Source organism: Lissotriton vulgaris, chromosome 1_1 (genome assembly GCF_964263255.1).
Source record: "Lissotriton vulgaris chromosome 1_1, aLisVul1.2, whole genome shotgun sequence".
Lineage (NCBI taxonomy): Eukaryota > Metazoa > Chordata > Amphibia > Caudata > Salamandridae > Lissotriton > Lissotriton vulgaris.
The window spans coordinates 1657015911-1657021986 of NC_141685.1; positions in this window are offsets into that span (position 1 = coordinate 1657015911).

The following is a 6076-nucleotide window of genomic DNA, read 5'->3' on the forward strand; positions in this document are numbered from 1 at the left end:
TGCTACCCATGCAACACTGAAGTTGAGTTCTGGACAATATTCAACTATGACTCACCATCATAAAAGGAAGTTGCGGATGAGGTGACTCCGGATATCATCTTCAACCTCCTCGTCACTTGCATCCTGGGCAAGGCCTTCATCCTCAACGGGCGGATGTTCCAGCTAATCAGGATCGAGGATGAGTGGCACAGCCTTCTCCACTGCCATGTTGTGCAGCATGCAGCAAACAATAAAGATGTTACACACCTTGAGTGGGGTGTATTGGAGTGCACCGCCTGTCTTGTCCAGGCACCTGAACCTGCTCTTCAGGAATCCAAATGTACGCTCAATCACCCACCTGGTCTTCCCATGAGCATTGTTGTACTGCTGGTCTGCAGCTGTCCTGGGATTGCGTAGGGGAGTCATTAGCCACGGCATGTTTAGATATCCTGTGTCTCCTGCAAATTGACATCATGGAAATGAGTGTGTAATATGATGCCGTTCATGAAGTAATGACATACTGACATACATGGCTAACAGAGTACACCCACCAACTAGACATGCCCGATGGTTGTGCAGCTGCAGCATCATCTGTGGTATCCTGCTACGCCTAATGATGAAAGCATCGTGGTACGATCCTGGAAAGCGAGCACATACATGTGAGATAAGCATGTTGGCAAGACACACCACCAGGGCATTTATCGAGTGGTAGTGTTCCCTGTTGCGGTACACTTGCTCCTGAGCCTGTGGTGGCACCAGACTAACATGTCTACCATCAGTTGCACCAATTACATGTGGCATGCGACCCAGGGCATAGAATTCACCCTTGACATCTGTCAACTGTTCAGGAGTAGGGAATGTGATGAATTCATCAATGTGCAGCAACATTGCATCCAATACATCACTTAATACCCGGCTGAACATTGTCTGTGACATCCCTCCCACATCAGCTATGGTAAATTGGAACGTACCTGTGGCAAAGAAATGTAGTGCCGCCATCACCTTTACCTTGGGTGTCAGCGCAGTCGGATACCTATGTCGTGGTAGCAGGTGTGCTTCCAGTCTGTCCGTCAGGTTCTGAATCAACTGTGCTGGGAAGCGGTAACGCCGTATGCAATCACGTTCCCTCATGGCATCCAAGTCTGGCAACGGCCTTGGCAGAGGGGGTGCCCTGCAAAACATTTACCAGTGAAAAATTGTGTACAACTGTCAGACAAAGAAAATTACAATATACATGGCACAAGCAACAATGCTCAACACATCAATACAATTGTGAGTGTGGCGTGGGCTACACACACAGGAAACATTTGACAGCTCCAAGCCACTCCTACATGTAAAGTACAAGACCTGTGGTTTGTGGAATGGATATGACATGCATACAAATGATCTGATGGGAAGGTCTGAGTGAGCGTGACAATGTATCTGGTCAGTCACACACGTCACGTGATTTGCATTAGGAGGTTGTCTGCACCTCCAGACAGCTGACAGCAATGCACACACCCACAACACATGTCCCATAATTAGCAATGATCAGACATATTCTCTTTGGGGTGTCACATTTGCAATAGTCAAACATAGGCATCATCAGACAGCCTAAATATATCTTATTGACTATTTGTGTATGATGCCATCACACATATGGATCATTGGCACAAGTGGCATGTTGTGCGTACATGGGACACACTCTCATCACAGCTCCTACAGCAGATATACTTAACAGTATGAACAAGTTACTTACCTTTTGTAACGATTCATCTGTAAGTAACAGTAGTCTGCATCAGATTCCTACCTTGGAAAACATACCCCAGCAAGACCAATGCCTGTGGTCAGTTTTAAAAAAAATAATCACACAAGAAAATCCAGGAGGAAGGAGTGGCCAAATAAGACATCCCTCCGGACTTGGCTGTCCAGGCAGTAGTGTTTTCCAAACGTGTGCATTGAGGCCCACGTAGCTGCCTGACAAATTTCCTGCAAGGGGACTCCCCGACCCAGGGCAGTAGTAGCCACCGTGTCCCAATTGGAATGGGCCCTCAGCCCAACAAGGGTCTACGTATTTGGGAAGGGGTACCAAGCCTTCATACACCAGACAACACACAGAGAGATGGTCTGCTCGTGTACCGGCCTTCACTTTACAGCATACACGTTACAGACTAAAAGGTGTTCATCCACCAGGAACTGTTGTGTGCGATCCACATAGTATGTGAGCACACATTTTGGGTCCAGACGGTGTAGGTGCTCCATCTCCTTTGGGGGAATGCGTAGGTGGGAATAAGGTGTACAAGGTGAAAGAGTGGCGGATGTGGAAGTCCGTGTCAAACTAGTGCTGGAAATAGGGTGTATTCTGAAACACAAACTTGTCCGGATGGACTGAAAGGTGAGGAGGTTATGTACAAAGAGCCTGAAGCTCACTCACTCTCCTGGCAGTGTTGATGGCAAAGAGAAAAGCAGTCTTCGGAGTAAGAAGGTGGAGAAGAAAATTGTGCTGTTGCTCAAAGGGAGCACACTACAGAAATGTAAGAACCATGTTGTAGTCCCACTGAGTCATCACATACGGAACATAATGACACGTGTGTCTGATGCCTTACAGAAAACAACTCACAATAGGGGACTAGTACAAAGAGGTTGATCAGTCAGCCTTAGTATGGGTGTGAGGCCATGAACGTAGCCCTTGACAGTGGCCAGAGCAGAGCCCTGCTGGGCATCAGGAAGATGGAAGAGATGAAATTCATGAAGAGGTGCAGAATGAGGGCCTTTGGTGTGCACCATGCCACTAATCTTGTCCACCTGCAGGCGTATTCCAACTTTGTGGAGTGACAATTGCCAGCATGGATGAAATTACAGACTTGAGGATGAAAGTCAAATGGCCTCTACAGTCGCAGCTCAATCTCCAAGCATGGAGGTGGAGACTGTACAGGTACGGGTGGTAGACTGTCCTCTGATGCTGCAACATAGGGTCCTCCAGGAGAGGCAGGTGAACCGGCTGGTCAACTGACATACTGAGAACTCTGGATACCAGTACCGCTATGTACATCCGTGTTGCGCAGCTAAGGCCAAAGTGCAGCTGGGAAACTGTAAGTGCATGTGGCCTAACGTGAACCGCAGGTAGTGCCGGTGGGCCGGCAGGATGGGGATGTAGAAATATACATCCTGGAAGTCCACTGCTTCCACCCGGTATCCTTGGTCCAGGGCAGGTAGGACCTGGGCCACTATCAGCATTTTGAGCGTCTACTTCCGGAGGAAGCCATTGTCATTACATGTGTCCAAGATAGTGGGTACGCCCCCATTGGCATTCTTGGGTAGCAGTAAGTAGTCAGAGTAGCAGACACACCCTATTTTGGGCCCAGGAATGGGGATGTTGGCCCCCTTGGCCAAGAGGGCTGTAACTCCTGCATGCTGCAGTTGCCAATGATCTCCAGATATGCTTTTGGATAGCGGTGGCATGGCTTCAGTGGTTGCATCAAGGGTGAGGGAATAGCCGCTTAGGATGATTTTCTGCACCCACCTGTCAAATGTGACAGTGCGCCAGTGGTGGAGGTGTTGGCGAACCATGCCCCCCACTGGTGTCACATGGCCATGAAAGAACAGAGTAGGGGGGTGTGTAGGCAGATGTTACAGGGGAGGTGTGGACTGACCTCCCGTTGTCCACGAATGCCGCCACAGCGGTTACCTCTGCCGCCACTGCATTGGATGTTAGTCAGCGTTGTGTGGCTGCCAGCACATGTGTGTGTGTCACTTCCTTGGCCACAAAAAGAGCAAGAGGTATCAGTTTGCTGGTGCGGGGGCAACAGGCCCATGGACCTGCCCGTAGCCCTAGAGTCCTTAATGTGCTCCAGCGCATGGTCTGCCTTGTTGCCAGAAAGACAACTTACATCAAACGGCATGTCCATGAATGTACTCTGGACATCGGGTACAAATTGTTTGACTTCAACCAGGCTTTGCTACAAATTTCCTCCGTGGTTGCGATCGCCCTGCCCAGTGAGTTGATGCGATCCAGCCCACACCGGATCAAATGCCATGCCGCAGCTTGGCCTTCCACAAGGGCTTGGTCAAGTTTTGCCCGTACCGACAACGGGCAGCAGTTCCGCAACCGTGTCCCGCAAAGAGTGGGTGTAGCGGACACAGAGGCATGTGATGTTGGAAGACTGCAGTTCCAGACTCAGGGAGGATGATACCATCTTGCCGTACTGCTCATACCTCTTGGATACCCTGTCCGGCAGGGCAGATGGGAATGCGGTCTGTGAATTGGAGGCCTGGATGCCCAGGCTCTCTGGGGTGGGGTGGGAGGACAGGACACATGGGTAGTCCTGTGGCAGGTGTTGGCATCTGCCCACGTGCCTATCCACAGCCATACCTGCATCGGGCCTGGACCCAATGCCCGAAATAGCGTCAGGCAATGCCTCGTGACACGGCTGCAGAGGCTCAGCCGAGCCTGACTGCACTTTAAGAACCTCAGTGAGGAGGTTGGTCCTCACAGCCGCGACAGGGAGACGAAGGGGCAAGGCTTTGGCCGCCCGCGTCAACACCACACTGTAGGTTGGGCCCTCCTCCGAAGCCACGGTTGGATTTGTGACAAAACCGGTGTCTGGCGAGGTGTGCAGACCACTGGCATCCCCCAGTCCACTTGTCCATTCGTCTTGGGATTGACACTCACGTGTCAGTGGGTCTTTAGACCAAATCACAATACTCCTTATCACCCATTCCATGATTATCAGGGTTGTCGAGAGATGTGGCCGGCTCGTCTAATTTATACTCCCCATGCGGCATCTAAGGCGCCATTTGGCTGCACCTTTCCCGCGCCAGAGCCGTTTAGAGTGTGGTATTGTGGACGGCACCACCCGATGACGGCGCCAAGGGTGAAACCTGGGGGACTGTAGACGGTGAGTGCGTAAGGTCAACCAGCGAGGACCAGAATCAAGTTTTGGATCCAGTGTGGCCCAGAGCCGAATGCGCCTGTGCCGTCTTAGCCAAAGCATCAGTCAGCGTCAGGGCCGGAGAACCAGACCCACGAGGGACCCCAGATGTGTCCGCTGGGCCCAATGCCGCGGCATTCCCCGTCGGAGGAGTGAGGGACAGCATGGCCATGAGGAAGCGCTCAAACTCATCCTGCGTTGCATGCTGGCCATGGACCGGAGGATGTGGGGAAGGCTACGACGCCCGTGACTCTGACAGAGCCGTGTGGGCGGTGTTACACAAATCCCCTGCTGCATTCCACGTGCATCGTGGGCATTTGGAAGAGCGATGACCTCTCTGACTTCTTGTGTTTTGCAGACGACTTTGCCACAGAGGAGTGATGCTGACTCCCGGACCTCTGATGGCTCAAACCCCACGCCCGGTCCCTCGACATCCGTTCAGACCATGAACTCTTGCAGTGCAGGGTAACTGCTGGAGTCGGAGCCGCTTGCGGGACCACTACCGCCTACATTCCAAAGTCAGGGCCCGGCAGTCGGAGCAGCTCTTGTTGTCGTGTTTGACGTTGAGACTGTGTAGACACCGACGGTGAGGGTCAGTCACCGACATCAGTCGGTCGCAATCCTCAGAGGTTTTACATCGGACATCCCTATTGGCACCGTCCAGATTAGAAAATTAAAGTCTACTCAGCAAAAGTGATTGTACAAAGTTTCTAATGGAAATAGCTAAGGTGACACTTGTACCAGAACTGCGCTGCTGGGGTTTAAAATTCAGACCTGACGTCAGCACACGTAGGCGGCGTTTGAGTACTCAGACAACGTCATAACGGCGCACACAACGCCAACGAAACACACGGAGCCACAGACGTTGTCTACAGACGCACAAGGGTACTGCTGGGCACAGATTTGCAGATCCTGTCTGACGCTTGTGGATATTGTAAAGGGAGGAATATGATACTGACCTGTTAATTTCATATGCTATCAGCATGCATAGTGTCACACATGGCACACACATGAGGTGGTCACACAGGGTCATGCTGTGCGTCAATTTCACATCTGTGAAAGTGGGCATGTCAATGTCATGATGTGACATTTCCATGTACTGAATGGCGTGCCCTTCCAGTGTTGTTGTGCATCACAATATGTTGCAGACGTTACTCAGCTGATAAGTGTTGTATGTATGTGAGACA